Here is a 21,872-nt window from a genome sequence, read left to right on the forward strand (position 1 = left end):
CAACTCTAGAATTCTGCCCTGGGTTCAAGCAGTCCTAATTAATGAGTGAGGGAGTGCTCAGCCTACTGGGTCTTGACCTAAGTCACATAATCAGTCATCAGCTCTGGGCATGATGTCATCTATTCTACCACACCTGAGCAAACCTCCCCTCCACCTCCCCAACCCAGCACTTTCTACCTCCCACTCTAGGAACAATAAGCAAGTCAAGAGTAGAATGTAAACTCCTCACCAGCAGGATTATTCATGCTTTGTATTTGGCCCTCCAGCACCTGGCACATAGTAGGTGTTGAATAATTGCTTGTTGATTGATCACTTCATAATGTCTGGGAACCATAAAGTGCATTAAGATGATCACTGAGTCCATGAAAACTGATGCAATCACCAAACGAGAATGTAGAGAGGAGAAAGCCCAGGACAGAGCCTTACAGGTCACCCACAAATAGGGATTGTGATATGGGTGCTAAGTCATCCAAGAAGACTAAGAAGGAGGGATGAGACAGGGAGGAGAGCCCAGAAAGAATAAGAAGTACGAAAATCCAGAGCAAAGAGGGGAGCCAGAAGAAGGAGGCCAACAGTATCCAATGTAGCCTGGAGGTGAAGGATGGGGCCATTAGATGTGATTAGGCAATTGCGGGGAAACTTTAGGGAGAGTAGTTTCATTTGAATGAGGAGGTCAAAGGATAGATTGTAAGGGCTTTAAAAGACAGTTGGAGGGGTGACCACGTGGCTCAGTGAGTAAGAGCACTGGCTCCAGTGTCGGGATGACCTGGGGATCAAATCCAGGCTCAGACACTTGGCACCACACCCAGAAATAACTGGCCGTGTAACCTTGAGCAAGTTACTTAACCCCAATTGTGTAATAAAAAAAAAAAAAAGACAGTTGGAGGTGTGGACATGTAGGTACCAAGAACATAAGTTCCTTGAGGCCAGATACAGTTTTTTGTTTTTTCTTTGTGTCTCTACAACCTAGTACAGTGCCTAGCACAGAATGTGCTTAATAAATGATTGTTAGATTACAGGAGTTCCATGAAATAGGGCGCTGATTTTCAAATAATCTGGGATGAGTCACCTGAAAGCTTGGCCATTCATGGCAAACTGGCAAATGGCGCTCTCCAAGGTGCTGTGTACAGCATATCCATCCATTCTTCATAGGGGATACTCTCACCAACATACACTCAACACTTAGAACAACTCTCTCTCCCAATGTAGTCTCCCTTTTCCAAATTAATGGTGAATGGAGCCACTCTCTCAACAAGGATTGCTCATTTCAATAAAGCATTTTGAAAATAGAAAACATCATGGAACTATTAAGAATTGTTACTGCATCATTTCCATGAAAATCATCTCTTCCATCTTGCCAAGGACCAAGAAAAGAAAATATCTTTGATGAAATTATCTCAAATACAAAGGGAGAAGCCCAGGTCCCATTTGGGTCTAATTGAGAGGGAAACTGTCATGATGTCTTGTGAAATCATGCAAATGTTTTCCCCTAGGGCATCTTCCTCTATCTCTAACCACCATCCCCCCTCCACCCTACCCCCACCCAGATCTCATCCTTGGGTCCCATTCCTTTACCTTTCTTCTTCATCTTCCTTCTCCTCCTTTGTTTCTCTAATTTTTAGTCTCTTCTCCCTTCTTTTCTTTCTCCAGCTCTCAGTCTTTCTTCCTTGAGCCCCATCCTCAACCTCCTTCATTCCCTTCCCCCTTCAGTCTACAGTCTGTCCTCTTTGAACCTTTCCCACCTGCTTTGTATGAAGCCAGTGCATGATCATTTGGTCCTACATGACTTCGAGTTCTCCCCTGCATGGAGTCCTACTCCAGCTGGACCATGGCACCTTCCCAGGCTCCTGTGGGGTAAGGGTACAGCTCATAAAAGATATTTCTCTTTATTAAACACCAATGGTATTCAACAGTTTCCAGAAATCTCAATGGTAAGTTGGATTTTGTTTCCTGTAACACTGACAAATCTTCTAGAACCTTCAATGACAAGTATTTTCTTTTTTGATTTATGAAGCCAGAATATAAAATAGCATTGTTAAATCAAAGGGAAACTTCACACTGGTGTGTGCACCTTCCAGATGATGCCCAGCCACCCTGGTTCCTTCAAAAGAGCTTAACAATTCATCCACTGAGATTAGATTCATTCTTGATTCTGGTCTGGGGAAGGGAGAGCAAAGGAATCCTCTATATGGGCCAGTGTGGCTGGACAGCACAGATACTTTCATGAACAAACGTTTCTTTAAACTCCTAGCTGAATGATTTTTGACAATATTTCAATTCAGACCCTGAGTTTTCCCTGGAGTGTGAGCTCACTGTCATTAAAAAAAAGCAGGAGGGAGAACACCCAGGCAGCACCCCCTCCACCAGGCCCAACCTGCGGCAAAATCTCCGTCCCTTTAAGACACATTTCTCACCCCCCCACCCCACCCCCACTTTTGTTGCCCCAGAGGCTTCCTAGAGTCCCGCTTCTACTAATTGCTTGCAGGCTGGAATCCAAGGGGGCTCCCATCTGCTCTTTATGGTCAGCTTGCAGGCTTCCATGTGGGGCCCAGGTCTGAGCCTGGCCAAAGCAGAGGCTTTGAGATGGGATGGCTGTTTCCAATAGTATGTGTCCAGGGAGGACTCTTGCAAGCCTTTACTCTTAGGCAGCCTAAGGGCACTCCTGGATCCCATCCACCTCCTCATCCTTGGCAAAGACCCTGCCCAGTTCAGACAGTGAGTGTCCTTGAGATGGTTCTGAACATGTGCAGAGGGGATGGCTAGGCAACCGTTCAGATCCTTAGATGGGAAATGGATTTAATCAAGAAAAGGACAGAAAATAAGCATGGTTGTGTACCACATGGGTGGTAGTCAGAGTTGCTAGGTTGTTAGGAGAGCCAGAGTGATGCAAATAGAGAGAGAACATTTGATTTGTAGTTAAGTCTAAAATGGGAAAATGATGAAAGGATACAGTTTTCAAAAGGGAAGTACATGCTATTGAAAACTATTTTTCAAAGTTCTCAAACTCACTAAGGACCAGAGAGATAAAAATTAAGAAAACATTGAGGTCCCACTTCATACCTGTAAAGTTGGTAAAAAAAAAATCATAATTAAAGGCAATGGAATTTAATGAGGTTTATAGAAGAACAGGCACACTCATTGATGGCTGGTAGCATGATTTAGGCCAAGACCCAGTGGGCCAAGCACTCCCTCGCTCATTAATCAGGGCTACTCGTACCCAGTGCAGAATTCTAGAGTTGACTGGATTTGACAGGGGCATGGGAGAGTGGGCATGGTATCTGGGGGCCTGGGGTCTGGAGAGCACAGTTCCAAGTGAGATCTGTGGACTTGCAAACTCATGAAATCTTTTGGAAGGAACAAAAAGGCAATGAACAGTCAAATTTACAAAGAATAATCAAGTCTTTTGACCCAATAGTTTTCCATCTTTGGTAATATGCCCCGAAAGTGTTGTTTTTTTAAAGCTATCTGTTGAAAGATTTTTATAGAAGCATTCTACACAATCACCCAAAAAACCTCTAAATGTCCAACAATGGGGTAAAGACTGAGGAAATTGTGGTCGATTTATGCAATGATATACCATAATACAATATAAGAGGAGACAGTGTTAGACAGTGCATAGAGAGTCAAGCTCTGAACTAGGAGACCTGGGTTCAAATTCTGAATCTGATACATCCTAATTGGGTAGTATTGGGCAAATCACTTAACATTCCATTTCTAGATGCTATGTGACCTCTCAGCCCCCTTCCAGTGTTGACATCCTGCAGCTCTATGAATTCAGAGGATGGCTAAAAAACAACTTAGCACTTATATAGACGTCTCCCCGAGGAAGCAACCATGATTCCAAAAGCCAAAGAAGGTGACAGGAAGCATTAACACGGTTTCTGTCATAGCAGCACAAAATGAGACTCTAAAGGAGCACCCATAAAGGGATGGTGCTGAACAAATGATGGCATAGGAATGTATTGTAATAGAAGAAATGATCAAGAACAATGGTTTCAGGGAAACTCAGGAAGACTTGTATGAACGAATGCAGAGGGAAATCAGCAGAACCAGGAGAACAATTTAGAAAATGACAACAGTGTAAGGACAAACCACTTTGGATCTGATCGGTGCAGGGACTCCCCATGATCCCAGAGGACTGACAATGGACTGTGGGACCCACCTCCTGACAGGCAGGGGACGAATTCAAGGTGCAGAATGAGAAATAAATTTTGCCAGGGCCAATGATGGCATTTGTTTGCTTGACTAGGTGTATTAATTATAAAGGTTTTGTTTTCCTTTTATCTTTCAAATGGTGGTGGGGAGGGGACAAAGGACAAGATAAAAGAGAGAAAAAAATAAATTTTGATGACTGAAAAAATGAAAAATAAAGAAAAATTTTAAGCCCACTGCCCCTGGCCCCTAATCTATTTCCCTCAAGCCCCTCTTACTAAATGTTGAATGAATTGTCTACTAGCTTTCCAAAGGGCTAAGGCTGGTCCTCTGACAGAGTCATGCTTTTTGGCCTCCTCTCAATGGGAGTGCACCACTGGTGAATTTGGAGTTCCACATCTGCTCTCAAGAAGGAATCTTGATTCTCAGTTGACTTCTTCCAAGCAGAAGAGTCTGGGGTCAACCATGCTTTTGCATATTTCTATTCAATGGATTTCTGGCAAGTCAGAAGAATAAATCAAATTCATTACTATTTATATAATCTCATTCAAATACATCCACAAGCATTCCCTTTTTCCTTAGGTAGATATTATTTTAAAGTCCTGTGTCTAAGAGGTAGGACATTTGGAATCACTTGGGTAGACCTTCCCCTCCATTTAGTATGACCCATATCTAGCATGTGACCACATGGGTCACAAATTGGTCACAAGATAAAGGTTTCTTTGGTTTTAAGCATGATTGCACAGGAGGGTTTTATACAGGAGGGCTTTTAGTGAAGTAGCAGTTAAAAATTGATATCAGTTCATACCTGGGGAGGTATTAGATTAAGATGAGACAAGATGAGAAGTGATGAGACAAGACAAAATGAAACAAGATGGTATGAGACAATGAGCCAAGATGACAAAACAAGATGAAATGAGATGAGAAAGGGTGAGAAGACAAAAAAGAAGATAGGAGAGGAGGAAAGAGGATAGGGGGAAAAGGAGAGGAGAGAAAGGAAGGGGAGAGGAGAGGAGGGGAGGAGAAGGGGAGGGGAGAGGAAGGAGAGGGGAGGGAAAGGAGGGGAGGGGAGGGGAGAGACTTGGATACTTTCTGACTTTTTTTTTTCTTCAGCAAAGTCACATCTTGAATTTGGACACAAAGACAAAAGAAGAAAGAATTAGCATCATAGAATGTCAGAGCTGAAAGGATCTGCAGTCTGCGCCTGAACAGGAATTCCCTCTACACTGTTGCAAACAAATGGCAATCCCCCCTCTGACTGACCACCCTTAGTGGGGTTGGGAAAGGAGTGGGAAGGGGGAGATGCTGCCCCTGAAGACAGCCCAGCTCCCTTTGTGCTGGCCCTTATTGCCTTATACTTTTTCCTTAACATCGAGCCCAGATGTAACTTTCCACAACTCCCACCTATTGCTTCTTCTTCTAACCCTTTGGTGCCAAGCTGAGCAAGGCTAATCCTTCTTCCAGATGCCAAGCCTTCAAATACTTGAAGGCGCGTTCCCTTTGAGTCTTGTCCAGGATAAATATCCCTGGTTCCTCCAATCAATTCTCACATGATGTGAGTGCAGGACCCTTTCCAACCTGATTATCACCCTCTGGACATTCCTCAGTTTATCACTGTCCTTCTAGACTGTGGTGCCCATAATTGAACATAAGATTTCCATGCGGTCTGAGCAGAGCTGGGTACAGTGGACATTCATCTCCTTAATCCTGGATACTACACAAAGGATTAAAAGTGTTTTCTTCTAAAAAAAAACTGACTGGTCAGCTGCTAAAACAGTTATAAGAAATGCAGGGTAAAAATAGCTTTTTGGACCTTCATTCCAGAAGCCAAAGGTTAAAATCAGACAAGACTCCCTGGTTCTGTTCAATTTCTCCCAAGATTCTTGGTCATGTATTTGGGGGAGGGGAGAATTTCTTCTCTTTTATCATCTTGTCCCTTGTGGTATGAAAATATGGAGGATGATTTTTCAGGCATGGGTGGATCTGCTGACCCCTGAGACTCCCTTCAACTCTGAGATTCTGTGATTCAAGACCTAGGCTGTAGCAAGGTTCTGACTCTAAGTACACTTGGTACCATGAGTTTTCTTTTGTGTAGTGATTGCAGATCTTCGGGGGGGCCATCCTCACTCTCTGGTGTTCAGATCCTGCCTCTGACAATTCTGAGGCATGGAACCATGTGCAAACCATGGAGCCTCTCCAGACCTCAGTTTTCTCCTCTGTAAAATGAGTGGATTTGGAGGTGGCTAGGTGGCACAGTGTATAGACCACCGGAGTCAGGAGGACCTGAGTTCAAATCCAGCCGCAGACTCTTAACACAAAAAAACCAGCCATGTGGCCTTGGGGAGGGAGGGGGAGGGAGAGGGGGGGGAGGGGGGGGGAGGGAGGAGGGAGGGAAGAAGGAAGGGAGAGAAGGAGGGAGGCAAAATGTTAAGTATTTCACTGGACTGAATCCTAGGGATACAAGAACCAAAGTTAAGACGTTCCCTGAACTCAAGAAACTTATATCCAATAGAATGAGACAGCATATACAGATGGCCAGGTAATGCTGTTTTGGTCTAGAAGTCACACAGAAGGTAAGTGGAGCCATAGGGAAGTCCATTGACAGGCCCAATCCAGGAACAATGCCCATATTTATTTACTCACAGTTCTCAGATGAAGAGGTGAAAAGCAAGGGGCAGGAAGATGTCTGGAGTGGAATGTGCTTCATATCTGGGACTGGCCCTTGAGTCCTCTGCATTAGCTCTCTGCATTCACCCATCAGGACAAGTGAAGCTTGTCTGAGGCTTGTCTGAAGCAAGGCTGAGGTTCCAAAGCTTAATGGGTTACACCTTCCAGGGAAGGGGACGTGGCCCCTGCCAGTCCAGTGGTCTGGAAGGTGCAGCATCAGAGTAGATAGCAAGAAGATGGTTGGGGTCAGAGGAACATGATTCTCAAATTCTTCACTAAGGAGGGATTGAACTAGGCAAGCACAAAGCTTCCTTTACTGATTCCAGACTAACTACAAGTACTAGCTTAGGGAATGGCCAGCCCTTGGTTGATTCTAATCATGTGTGACTCAGCACCAAAGGACTTGTACTTTGAGAAAATGAAATACACACACACACACACACACACACACACATACACACACACCAATTGGTCACTGAGCAAGAATGATTGTGACTCAGTGGACCTTTAAAAAGAAAGCCACCTGGGGCAGCCAGGTGGCACAGTGAGTAGAGTGCTGGCCCCAGAGTCAGGAGGACCTGAGTTCGGATCCTGCCTCAGACACTTAACACACACATACACACACACACACACACACACACACACACACACACAAAAACCTAGCCATGTGACCTTGGGCAAGTTACTTAACCCCAATTGCCAGCCAAAAAAAAAAGCCATCTCACCCCTGGTTCTCTCTTCTTCCCTTCCCAGCTGTGGGTTGACTGTTTCTCGAAGGATGAAGGAAGGACTACAGAATCACTGAATCTCCAAGTTGGAAGGAACATCAGTGACCCTTGTCCAACCCACACCCGGATGCCATGACATGTAATTAATTTGCCTTTGATCCGGTGCTGATTTCAGTCATTGTTAGAGTCATGGAAGTGACCTTTTTGGCCTGTGGGCCTTATGCGTGTCTGTCCATCCTCTCTTCCCCTATCCCTTACCATGGAGAAACCTCTCATGGAAAATCAGCTCCTCAGGTGCCTGGCCCTGGAGGTCAGGAGATGTAAGCAGCACATGAATAAATGGAGAGATAGGTAGATACATACATGAATGTAATTGATGGAGAAATAAATGAATAATAAATAAATAAAAGAGTAGATAATGATAGCTAATTTTTTAAACCCTGTTTCTGAGCTGCACAGAGTAGGCAGCTCTGGGATCCCAGTGGACTTGTGTTTGTCTCAGACCCTTGAATTTAGAAAACTTAGCAGGGCTAACTGGGTCCCTGCCCAGCTCAACTGGCATGCAGGCAGTGTAAGGACATGAGACAGGCACTCCATCTCTTGGCACCCTCTAAATAGGGCTGAATCCAGGTTCCATCAGAGGTTATTTGCTAGGCAGGGCTTTTTGTTTGGTTCTAAGTCTCTGCTGCATAATAGATGATAGAATCTGCCCAGGGGCTCCCTGCCATCACACAATGATGAGACATGCTCTCATTCGTGGGATGCGCCAACTGGCAGGTGGGCGCCCTGGTTCCCTGCTGTCTGCTCTGTTCCAGTGTTGTGGGAAGCATCCTGGATTCAGCATCAGAGGGCTACACTTGGCTCTTCAAGGTAACAGTTGTGTGACCATGGCCAAGTCATTGTCCCTCCTCGGGCCTTAGTTTTCTCCTCTGTAAAAAATATGAGGTTGACCTGGAATACACCTAAGGTTCCTCCAAGTTCAAGACAGGGTTTCTTAATCTTGTTCTATGCCATGAACTCTTTTGACACTAGAGTGGAGCTTATGGGACTCTTCTCAGAGTCATGTTTTTAAACATTATTGAAGGAAATCCTAAATATCAGTTAGAGATTGATGAACATCATTAATGAACATTGGGTTGTTTGGTTTAGTTTGGTTTGGTTTTTTTCCCATACAAGTTCATGATGCCCTGAAATCTACCCCCATACCCCTTGGAGGTCTATGGATCTCAGGCTAAGAATGCCTGCTAAGGCCCCTTCCTGTTCTGATGGTCAATGAGTTTGCATGTGCCAGAGTAGAATGACTGAGTCAGATGTTCTGGTACCATTCCTCATCTTTACCCACTTTCCTGCCTCTTCAGAGCAGCTAGGTGGTTCAGTGGATACAGTGCAAGGCCTGGCATCATAAAGACCTGAGTTCAAATCCAGCCGCAGGTACTTACTAGCTGTTGGACCCTGGGCAAGTCACTTAACCCTGTTTGCCCCAGTTTCCTCATCTGTAAAATGAACTGGAGAAGGAAATGGCAAACCATGCCAGTATCTTTGCCCCAAATGGCTTCATGAAGAGTTAGAAATGACTGAAAAACAACTAAACAACAATGTCCCACTGCTGACTTCCAGAACATAGTAGCAATATTTGCCAGTTTGCTCTGACTTTGTGCCCAATCCCTATTTATCCTTTGGGGCAATGGGTACAATAATGCTTATACCATGGAGAGCTCCAAACATTCTTTGTGAAAATTCTCTCCAAATTTCCTGAGACAGAGCTAAGGACTGAACCTGTGATCTCATCAGTAGAGGGGACTCCTGGTTCAGGAAATCCACCCCTGCCCACTCAGGTTGGCACTCTGGCAACACTGAGAAGTTAAATAAGTGACTGCCTAGGGTCACACAGCCAATCAGTGTCAGAGTCAGGACTTGAAATTAGACCTTTTTGATTCTCTATCCATTACACCATACTGCCTTTACAGGGGTAACATTTTGGATTTATGTACCTGGAGGAAAAGTTCGGTACAGGCTGAAAAGGGGTCTCAGATGCCTAGGGCTGATTTTCAGGGGAGGACAGTTTGGAGAGCAGGACTGCTGGGAATACAGTATTTTCACTTGACTAGTGTTTAACACAGAAATATACACTTTCCTCTTCCGGTCAGGAAACATTGACTCCTCAGAACACAAGACAAGGATGAACATAGAAAAGTGGGAAACATAAGAGCAAATCCTGCCTGTGTGAACACGGGCGAGTCAAATAACAGTATCTGCATGCACTTTAGCATTTAGAACCTTCCTCCCCTCACCCTCCAGGCTGCCCTGGCTTCCTTAAATAACCATCTCAAGCCCCACCTTGGGTTGGAGGCTTTTTCAGCTCCCCCCCCCCCCCCCCCCCCTAGCTCCTTTCTCCAAAATTATTTCCCATTGAACGTGTGCATAGCTTGTCTCTCCAAAACCTTTATTTCTCCTTCTGTAAAATGGGAGAAATGGATTAGAATCCCTCTGAGGCCCCTAGTGGCTCTGAATCCTGTGATCCCATATCCAAAAATGTTCTAAGAATGCAATATCTTAAAAGCACATCAGATCTGGTCATAAATCGTGTGTCTGTTCTACCATAAAGTGCCTCTCAGCTCTAAGATTCTGTCCCTGTAATTTTTGTACTGTTTGTTAGATCTCTGTTATGTCTAGGGGACCTTCTTGAGTCACGGGAGATGGAGTCCTTGCCTTCATCAAGAGCTGAGAAGGGAGTGGCAGGGTCATCATGGGCAGTAAGGGCGTGTACATAAACGTTGGCCTCCTCTACCAATGTCCTAGTCACCTAGGTCTGAGTCCTGATATCTGCTAGCTGGGTGTCCATGGATGAGCCCCTTCTCAGTTTCCTCACCTATAAGATGGGGGTAAAAATACCTGCCCTCTTTCTTTTCCAGGATGGCGGGAGGGAACCACTAAGTAAATTTTACCATGTTGTAGAAATGTGACCTTTGACTGTCCCTGGATAGGGGGTTCAAGGATACCAGGAAGGATCCTTGGCTAGCCAGGAAGCCTGGGTGGATGGATGGTCAGGGGAGCTGGTGCCCTTAGCAGAGACCACGGTTTATGGAGTTCCCATGCTATGCCTTACTCTCCAAGGAAATGGTGCCCAGAGGGGTTGTGGCTGAGAAGCCTGGTTAATGAGTCCCTCTGGGTATGATGTCATGCCATTAGTGGTGCTGCCAAAGCTGGGGCTCACTAGCCCCCGGCTGGGCTCATACCCATACCTGGCCTCCCCAAGAGAGCCATGTGCCAAGCCTATGCACATCCCTGGGCTAACAACCACACTGTGGTCATACTCTCCTGGGGCCAGGCACAAGCCAGCACAAACCCAAGGAAGTCAGGCAGCCATGATGTCATGGAAAGAGTCAGAAGGTCTTGGTTTCCATCTTGGCTCTTTACTCCCTAGTTGTGATACTGACAAGTACTTCTCTCTCTCCTCTCTCCTCCTCCTCCCCCTCCTCCTTCTTCTCTTTCTTCTCCTCTTCCTCCTCCTCCTCCTCCTTCTTCTTCTCTCTCACCCTGTCTCTGTCTCTCTCTCTGTCTCTGTCTCTCTGCCTCTCTCTGTCTCTCTGTCTCTCTCTGTCTCTGTCTCTCTGTCTCTCTGCCTCTCTCTGTCTCTCTCTCTGTCTCTGTCTCTCTGCCTCTCTCTGTCTCTCTGCCTCTCTCTGTCTCTCTGTCTCTCTGCCTCTCTCTGTCTCTCTGTCTCTCTCTGTCTCTGTCTTTCTCTCTGTCTCTCTGCCTCTCTCTGTCTCTCTCTGTCTCTCTGTCTCTCTCTGTCTCTTTGTCTCTCTGCCTCTCTCTGTCTCTGTGTCTCTCTCTGTCTCTCTGTCTCTCTCTCTGTCTCTGTCTCTCTGTCTCTCTCTCCCCTCCCCCTTTACTCCTCTCTCTGTAGCATCACTGTCCTCCTTGGGAAGACTTGCCAGGGAGTCTAGATGACCTCTGCAGCCTCTCCGTCCTGTAAGGCTTTGGCTCCATAAACCAAAGACCAGGTAGAGTAGTGGGGGGGAGGGGCAGGGACCTGCTAAAGGCAGGCATTAATGGTGACACATCCCAGGCTCACTGTTCTGCCTGAGCTGCTGGGTCTGGAGAGCCCTCGTCACCTCTCTGGGCTTTCAGCTCCCTCAGCTGAAATAGAGATGACAACAATGGCCCCCCTGCCCCAGGGGCCTCATGCTGGTTCGTTAGTGGCTGCATCAGGTTCTGCCAACAGCATCCTTGGCATCACTACAGCTCCTTTGCTTCTTCCACTGGGGCATGAAGTCATTCAGCCGGGTAAAGACTCAAGGGGAAAAGTTGTGTAAGCATTTCAAGGCCCAATCCAACCAATTCCATTGATACTCGAGCCAACTTTCATCTCCACAATCACACTAGCCAGAGCCGTAACAAGGGTGCAGCACCCAGGGCTTTGCCTCAGGATGCTGAGGGCATATGTGTGCTGTCCTTCGGTAGCATAGAAACCATTGAGCCTAGGCCCCAACCAGCACCAACTTAGCAAAGGATGCATCAGGGTGCAGTGGAAAGAATACTGTATTTGAGGGCAAATATACTGTGATCAAAACAGAAGTATGGGTAGAGAGAGATGGACAGAGAGGTAGAGAGAGATGGATACAGACATGTAGAGAGACAAATGGATGAATAGATAAATAGATGGCCATAAAGAGAGCGTGCATTTAGCATTTATTCCGAGCCAGCATCATGCTGAGCAGGGAACTATGAATACAAACAGGAAGAATAGTCGCCGCCTTCAGGAGCTGCCATTTGTTAGGAGACACCAGACAAAGGGGAAGTGGAAAGGGGCGCTGGGTGGCAATGGCCGGGATGGGCTGGAGGTGCTTCTCAGCAAACCAGGCGAAAGCTTCCTGGTCAGAGCTGGGAGAGCCAGGGCAGAGGCCAAGGTGCCAGATGGGGGTGGGCGGGGAGGGAAGAGATGAGGGCACAGCTGAAGCCTGGACCGCATGGTGTGGAGATGGAGAACAGGCACCCTGCAGCCAGGTATTTGAAGGGCAGCCATGTGAAGGAGGGAGGAGCCCCCCAAGACAGAGCCAGAAGCAAAGGACAGAAATTGCCAAGAGGCCAATTGAGGTTTAAGGCCAGAAAAGCTTCTTAGCACTAAGCTCTGCCCAGCTGGGACCCAGGTGGCCTTGAGAGGTGGGGAGCTCCCCATCCTTGGAGGTCTTCAGGGGGAGACTGGATCTACTTGGCAGGGATGTTCTAAGGAGGATTCTCTTTGTGTGGGGGTTGGACCAGATGGGTGATGGATCCCTCAGGCTCAAGCCCCAGCTCTGCCTCTCACTATGAAACTCTGGACAAATCACTCCTTGTCTGAGCCTCAGTTTCCTTATCTATAAAAGAAGAGCTCTGAGGTTCATTCCAACTCCAGTTCAATGATCCTATGACTTATTATAGGGGGAGGAATTTATAATCTCCTTTTTGAGGAAATTCATATTTCCTCTTTTCCTACAATAGTAAAATGAGGCTCAGAGAGAGGGAGGGAATGGAAGCCAGGGGCTAATCCTCCAGGGGGAGCAACAGCCTTCCCCCACAGACCTCCCAAAGCACTTTGGTTCACACCTTTCTAATGCCCTGATTATCATGTAATGTTGAATACTGTTGGGTCCTTTGTCTGGCCTTGGAGCTCTAAAACTCACGGAACTTCTTATGGAAATCAGCATATCCTTATAGCCTGGAACGGGGCTTTGTACACAGCAAGCAGACAGTGAACAGATGTTTGTGGGATGAATGAATGAATTTATTTATTAATTAACAAACTAATTAATTAATTAATGAAGACAGACAGATGGTCTCAGAATGGAGCAGACTATAATTCCTAATCCTAGGGATAAAGAGGGCTTCACCTCATGATGGCAGCCGCTGGGATCCAAAGACAAGCCCTGCTGTCCCTCCATTTAATTCCCAGAATTCCAGAATCAGATGGTGGGAAGGAGCCTCAGGGGCAATCTGGTCCAACCCTCACACGTAAACAATGCCTCCTCGATGACAAGAACTCTATAGGCTCTGCTGGAAAGACCTCTAGGAGTTCCAGTCTACCCCCCTTTGAGATGGCTCTCCTTGTTATGGTTTGACTCAGCATTAAAACTGCAGCTTCCCCCCACTGATGGGACCCAACAGAACCAGCCGAGTCCATCTCCTCCACGATGGCTGCTCTTCAAATGTTAAAGACATTTAACAGTCAACATCCAGTCTTCTGTTCCCCATGCTGAACATGCCCACCTCTCAACCACTTCAGTCACAACTCCCACCAGTGTAGTGGTACCTCCATTGCCCCCGGTGCATTCCTTGGCCTGCCTATGGATCTCTGCCTTCAGGATCTAGGTAGCACAGCACATCACGTGCCAAGCCTGGAATCCAAACCAGAGTTCAACTCTGGCCTCAAACACTTACTAGCTGGGTGACTCTGGCCAAGTCACTTAACCCCATTTGTCTCAGTTTCCTAATCTGTAAAATAAGCTTCAGAAGAAAATGGCAACCACTCCAGCATCTCTGCCAAGACAACCCCAAATGGGGTAATGAAGAGTCAGATATGACTGAACACATCTCTGTTTTACAAACTGTCCCACAGCTGGGTTCAGAACCTTGACCTTGATCATGTCATTGGAGACCTGTGACCACTTCCTGCTATGACACCCAAGTCAACCAGGCTCCCTCTTTTTACAGTCTCATTACTCCCTTCTGTTCCCGTTAAACTCACACACACACTCTCACACACTCACACACAGACACACACTCACAAACACACTCACACACACAGACACACACGCTTCTTAGTTCATTGGTTCATCTGCTTGACCACATCAATGAGAACTGCCCTTCAGAAGGTATCAAGACACAGGCTCCTAGTTTAGCAATGATGTCATCTGAAGACTAGGGTGGTAATTCACTCTTCAGACTGATGACAGAACTTGAGACTCCTACCTTAGGATTTGGAGTAGTGGTAAGGAGGGAAACCAGGCATCTCATAGGAATCTGAATGAGCACAGGCGTGGAGGTGGGAAATGAGTGTGTGATCCTATTGATAAGGAGTGATAACAACATAAGCATTTAGGTAACACTTTAAGGTTTACAAAATGCTTTACAAATATTCTCTCATTTAACCCTCACAACAATCCTGAGAGATAGATGCTATTATTATCCTGATTTGACATATGAAGAAACTCTAGCCAGCACAGGTTAAGTGACTGGCCCAAGGTCACACAGCTAGTAAGTGTCTGAGGTTAGATTTGACCTCAGGCTTAGTACCGCCTGGAGGAGAAAGTTGGAGGTTTGTGAAGGTGTGGGAGTTAAGACTTGACAGGAAGATTGGGACCAGACTGTGGAAAGCTAATTTGAATGCTGGACTAATGAATTCATCCTTCATCCTGCAAATAAAAGAGAGCAGATTTGCCACTTATAGCTGTGTGACCCCAGGCAAGTCCCTTAACTATTTTGAGCCCCAGTTTCCTCCTCCATGGAGCAAAGGGCTTGGATTGCATGTCTTCTAAGGTCCTTCCAACTCTAAAGCTATAATTTTATCCTAAGAGCCATTTTCCAAGAAGATTACCTAAGAGTCAGCACACTCTGTAGGAGATACTGGAGCATGAATGAAAGCCTGGGAAGGAGCATTGACATAGTGCTATAGGGGCACTTTACAGACATGGGTCCACACAATAATCCTGAGAGGTGGGGCCATTTATCACCCCCATTTTACAGATGGGGAAACAGAGGCAGAGATTAAATGATTTCCAGAGTCACATAGTAAATGTCTGAGGCTGGATTTGAACTCAGGGCTTCCAGACTCCAAGAGCAGGCTCTATCCACTGCACACTCTAGGCTAAGCCAGCCAAAACAGTGAGCTCAGAGTCAGACCTGTCTGAACATCCAGGATCCGACCAGGGCAGACCAAACCAGAGAAATAGAGGACTGGAAACCGAGGTTCCAAGCCCTCAGCCGTGCCAGGAAATGCATGTTTTTGGTGTGGGTCTGCTGCCTAGAGAATGAAAAGAAAACCCCAGGAAAGGCTGCTTCCCATCTGGAGCCTGCAGGCCTCGCCGCCCACCCTCCCTCCCTCCCTCCATCCGGGAGAGAGTGGCTAATGAGATGCAGACAAGGCTGGGCCTAGCCTGATTTTATTAGCTTTTCTTGGAAATTTCTAAGGTTCCATTATCCCTCCCTAATCCCATTTGCCACACTCTGCTTCTATTTTGACAGGCCCAGTGTGGGCTGATTTAGCCAACATCCGCTGCAGAGTGGAGAAGGCCAGCCTGGAGTGGGCTCCTCCTGAAATCTGGAGGTCCTGGGGCACTGCCAAGCCACCCTGAGTCCCCAGGCCATCCCTCCATCAATGGCAGCATCTCTCCATCAATGGCATCCCTCCATCAATGGCCCTGAGCAGCCTCAGCCCCTCTTGTCCCAGGGTTCCAGCCCAGGAGGGAAGGAGCTCTCGCCAAAAAAGCAAAATCCAAATGCACGAAGGTTCTCCCCATCCCCCACTGTGTCCAATCGCTGACATATCCAAGATAATTGTTATTCCAGCTCTCCATGCATTAATCCCTGTTCTCCTCCACCTCCTGGTTTCTGTGTCGAACTAAGAGCCTCAGTTTGGCTTTCCTAAAAGGCCTGTGATTTATTTTATTAACCAATGGCAATTATCTAGCACAAGGCCCAGTATATAGTGGGTGCTTAATAAATGCTTGCTGATTAATTGGTTGGTTCTTCCCTTTGAAAGAGGACACATCCTAGATTTAGAACTGGGAGGGCTCTTAGAGGCCCACAAACCTGACTCAATCTTTTTTCATTCATTCATTCATTCATTCCTTAGGTATTTACCTATATACTATACTGGGCACTGGGGTTACAAAAAACAAAAGCATCCCTGCCCTCCAGAAGTTTACATTCTATTATTGAAAGGAAACAACATAATCACTGATAGTAGAAAATATACATAGGAAGTATTTTCAGGAGCAGGAGGTAGGTGCCAGTTGAGAGCATGGTGGGGGGGAGGTTCTGGCAGGGGGGGGGCAGGGGAGGGCACCTGAGCCGAGGCACAGAGGAACCCGACCTCACAAGAAGCCCTGCCATCACAGTCTAAGGCCTCTCCCCAGACCCCGGATAACCAAGGAAGAACAAGGGGTGGAGGGGCCGGGCTGTCCAGAAAGCCTTCGCTATCCCCTCTGCCCAGGAACCACTTGGCAGAGCCAAAGCTGAATCACAGTCCAGGATTCAAACTTGGCCTTAACCTTGGGTGGCCTGGGCAGTTGTTCAGTCCTCAAACCATCATGGATGTTCTTCTCCATTGATAATCCCCTCTCCCTAAGAATTAAAATTGGAGATGAGCCTGTGATTTCACTGGTAGAGGAAAGAACCTCCCATATCAGAAAAACCCCTTCACCAATACAGTTGGCACCTTCACTGAAACTTAATCTCATAAAGTGAGCCAGGGTACAGAGAGGTCAGGTGCTTCCAGCCCAGTGTCCAGGTTCCTGCAGGGGCCACAGCCACAGGTCCCAATAGCCAGGAAGGAAGGTCCTTGTCACCAAAGGCTTCGACGCTGCCAAATGGTTCAACATCAGAAACTTAGATAATTTTACCAATGGAAATATCGCTAAAGAAGGGCCCTGACCGTCCATGTAGCTGCTGCACCCCCCATCTGACTCGCAGCTCCAGCCTCCCACATCTGTTGTGCCCTCCATTCTGTCTGTATGCTATGTGCTTTGCACACAGTAAGCGTTTAATAAAAGCTTTATTCATTGATTCACCTTTAAAATGAGGGCATTAGTTACGTGCCCTCAAAGGTCCCTTCCTTCCAGCTCTGATCGGGCCGTGGTCCTCTTCTAGAAGGAGCAGAGGGCTCCTGAGAAGAGAAGGGAGGGGGAAAGAGGAGAAGAGATGGTCCCCAGAGCCTTGAGTTTTAGTCTTGGGGAAGTTGGACCTGAAGGAATAGAAGCTGCCCAGCAGTTTTGATTAGGAAAGCAGAGTGTTAGAAAGGCTAAGCTGGCAGGTGTGAGTAGGTGGGGTCATAGGGGGAGAGCCTCCAAGGAAAGGAGTCTTGGTGCCTTAGAACAGGCCAAGCTAGGAAGAGCCTGAAGGGGGGTGAGGGAAAGGAGGAAGGAGCTTCTCCCAAGCGGGAGGTCTGACAGAGATACCTCAGAGAGACTTTAACCCAGCCCCTATTGTTACATGTGAGGAAACTGAGGCTAAGAGAAATGTTATACAGATGATAAATTCAAATCAGAATTTGAACCTGGGTCCTCAGAATCCATAGCCAGGGCTCCTTCTGCTACAGGACATTTTTTATGGGGATGAGAAAGAGGAAGGAATAAAAGGCCACTCAGCAGGTCCCAGTCTGGGACTGAGAGCAGTCTGACCCAAAAGAGAGCCAGCTGGAGGGTGGGGAGAGGAGAGGAGGGGGAGGGGGGAGAGGAGAGGAAGGGGGGGAGGAGGGAAGGGGAAGGGAGAGCAGGAGAAGGGGGAGGGGGGAGGAGAGGAAGGGGGAGGGAGAGGAGGGGAAGGGGAGGGGAGAGGACAGGAAAGGGAAAGGAGGAAAAGGGGGGAGGGGAGAGGAAGGGGGCTCAGCAGAAGAGTCAATGTGTGAGGGAGAGTGGAGCTAAGGGGCTTTGGGGACTTTGGAGACTTTGGGGGGTTTGATTTTAACCTAAAATTGGTTCTCAGAGACCAAAGTGGGCCTACCTCCCTCCATCCTGTGTCTGCATGTCTCTGTCATACCCACACATGCACACACACAATCTCATGCACATGTAAATGTGTGTATAAACATGTGTGTAGATACCTGAACATGTATACACACGTGTGCACACAGTCCACAAACACATATATACCTACACACTAACATAAAGGGCAGTCACCTACCATCCAAATGCATGTGTGTGTCCACATCTGCACGTATGTTTATTCATATGGCCATATGTCTGTGTAATTGCACACATAAACATACTTGTGTATACGTGTGTACACAGTACACCCATAGTGTCTATGCCCACAGACACACATATCTACTTACACACAAGTACACACATGTAGAGACATCAACATGTATGCACGTAGACATGCACACAGTCACACATAGCCAGTGTCCATACACCAACATCTATATTTACACACCTGCACAATACTTACTGATGTAAGCCCATCCCACCTATGGGCAGGTGTGCCCTCACCCCCAAGGCAGGAGGACACTTTGTAGCTGCTCATTCCCAACAGGCTTCTCTTGTTTGGGGGAAGACACCACTGGAGAGATCAGTGGTAATGCCAGGGGACAAAAGCCATGGCCCAGCCCTTGTGCCCTTTCTTTTGGCTGTCCGTCTGATGCTGGCCAGCACCCCCCACCACCCCATGGCCGTGTCAATGAGCTTCTTCTGCACCAGATACAAAACAGAAGGCTCCCATTGTGCTGTGCCCATGTGGGTGGCCAGAGCTCAGCGGGGCTGAGAGACAGACTCCCTGGGGCCAGAGCCCTCCTTCCTAGAGAACAGGGGGCAGGGCATCCAATGGCGCCCTTGTCATTGGTGGGCAAAGCCTGTTTGGATGAAAATGTGTAGAGGATGACCCCGGCCGCCACTGAGGTCCCCTTGCCCACCCTGATGTGCTGACCCTGAGGTCACTGTTAGAAGGCCTCCTCCAGCTGGCAGCATGCCTGGGACCCAGGGAAGACTCTGCCCAAGCAGCCATCACGCAGGGCAGGCAGATGACCAGTCCGGTTCTCTGGACACTGAGGGTCCTGAGGTACGGCAGTGCAATGTTATTATTTCTTAGACCAACATGACCGAACTTTCCATCTGATGACTTCTTGTCGGCCCAAGCAGTCCCCTTGGGATATTACATGCTTATTCCAAAGATGCCATCACTGCCGTCCCTCTTCTGGAAAATGCCTGTAGAGTGAGCAGCGTATTATAGAGGAGGGGCCCTTACCCTGGGGCCCAGGGACTTGTTCTTTGGTTTAATATTTGGTAACCATTTCTACATAATTGGTTTCCTATGTATTTAATTTTATGCATTAAAAACCATTAGTCTGAGAAGGGGTCCCTAGGCTTCCACAGGCTGATTGCCAAAGGGAGCCAGGACACAAGTGAGATGAAGAGTCCCTGGGGAAACTTGGGATCCTGGCTGCATTACTGAGTGATGGTGTGACCTTCTCTGCCAGAATCTCAGAGCTTCGGGGAGCTTCAGGGCCCACCCACCCCATCCAAAAGACCCCTGACAGAGGATCCCATTAAACCTTCCTGACAAGGAGTCATCTGTAACCTCTGGCTCGGCCCAGTGGACGTGTGGTCCCTCCCAAGACAGCCCAGACCGCTTTGGGACACTTCTAACCACTGACATCAGCCTCGATTTACTTTTTTGTCACTTCCATCCTGGATCCTCCCTCTAGGGCCAACTTGAAGAAGTGAAATCCCTCTTACAGGAAGAAGGCAGAAGCAAAATACCTACTGTGTGCCAGCCTCTGCTCTGAGTGCTTTGCAATGTGAACTCATTTGATCCTCAACAACCCTATGTGCTAGGTGCTATTATGATCCCTGTTTTACAGTTAGGAAAAACTGACCCTGACATGGGTGAAATGACTCGCCCAAGGTCATCCTGCTAGTAAATATCTGAGGTCACATTTGAACTCGGGTCTTCCTGACTACAAGCCCAGTGCTGTCTTCACTGTGTCCACTCTGTCCACGCCATCTTCTCTCCCCCTTGCTGACCACCCCCTGTTCCTTCCAGCCATCCTCAGGTAGCAGGGACTCCAAAGGTCTTCACCATCCTGGTTGCCTCAGTTTCCTCTCCTGTAAAAGGATGAGGTTGGGCGGGTTCATCTCTGATCCACATCCTGTTGTACTTCCTCACCAGCTCAGGCCCAGTCTCTTAAGGCCAGGAATTGTTTCCTTTGTTTTTCTTTGCTCCCCCCAGTGTGCCGAGCAAGTAATGATGAGGATGCAATGAAGCTCCCCAGGAGGAAGCTGGAGACCCTGGTACTTTGCTGTCCCAGCCCTGGGGGCACCAGAAGGGAGGACAAGGCCACATGGGAAAGTACCCCGACAGACACAGAGCACAGAGGCCGCCCCACCACACCTACCACAGCTAGAGAGTTGTGAAAGTGGCCTCGGCCAAAAGCGGGGAGAGACAGAGGAGCTCACAGGAAGAACGGTGGGACCCAGAGCTGTTACCCGACCCCCCAGGCATGGGATGAAGAAATGAAAGAATTTAGGGTCAGAGTTTGAGTGATTATTTATTAAGCAACTACTATGGGTCAAGTCGTGTGCTAAACACTGGCCACGTGAAGGCAAAAGCAAGTCCCTGCTGTCAGGTAGATTTTAATCTAATCCAGGAGAAAACACCCCAGTATAGGAAAAGAGGAATGAAGGAATGAACAAAGGAATGAGTGAGTGAGTGAGTGAAAAAGCATTCACTGTGTGCCAAGCTAGCTGATGCATCGGACAGAGAGCCAGACCTGGAGTCAGGAAGACTCATCTTTCTGACATCAAATCCAGACTCAGACACGCACTAGCTGCGTGATCCTGGGCAAGTCACTTCACCCAGTTTGCCTCAGTTTCCTCATCTGTAAAATGAGCCAGAGAAGGCAATGGCAAACCACTCTAGTATCTCTGCCCAGAAAACTCCAAATGGGGTCACAGAGAGCTGGACACGACTGAAAAATAAATAACCACCACAACACCTGCCAGGTCACACAAAAAGGGGGGAGGGAGGGCCTCTGCTATCAAGGAGCTCACCCACAGCTCTCTTTCCTCCGTCCCTCCCCAAGCCCCCTCCCCTTCCCTTTTCTCTTCCTCCCCCTCTCTCCTTTAAATGTATACAGACGTAATACACACATATATAATCATCACTCTCCCCACTTGACCCCGAGAATGGCCCTGAATCTCTGTCTGGGGTCTCCCTTGTCTCCCAGAGTGCCTTTGCTCCATTGACACTTAATCAAAGTCTGCTGGATCAGGGGCCCTGAAGAATGTGCAAAGAGACCAGCCTTGGGGGGAGGGGAGCGCTGTGCTGCCTTCCACTGAGGAGTGGGCACACTTCTCACCTGAGGATAAAGCAGCTTCGCAATCTTAATTCACTTATCAGCTATCTAATTGGCCTTAAGGGGAAGTTTGACTAGCAGTTAGCCAAGGCTTAGGTCTTGACTGTTTGAGCCCCGGTTTGTGCTGGACGAAATCAGCAGCGAGTCCGATTTTCCCATGATTAATGATCTCGGCTGTCAAGGGAAAGAAAGTTCCAAACGATCAAGGCCATTGTCACGGAGGCCTCTGAGGCGCCAGCTACTTCTAATTATCCTAAAAGGGAAAGGTTCATTTC

This window comes from Petaurus breviceps, unplaced genomic scaffold (assembly GCF_028583685.1).
Source record: "Petaurus breviceps papuanus isolate PSGF00001 unplaced genomic scaffold, PetGlider_PUasm1.0 490, whole genome shotgun sequence".
Classification (NCBI taxonomy): domain Eukaryota; kingdom Metazoa; phylum Chordata; class Mammalia; order Diprotodontia; family Petauridae; genus Petaurus; species Petaurus breviceps.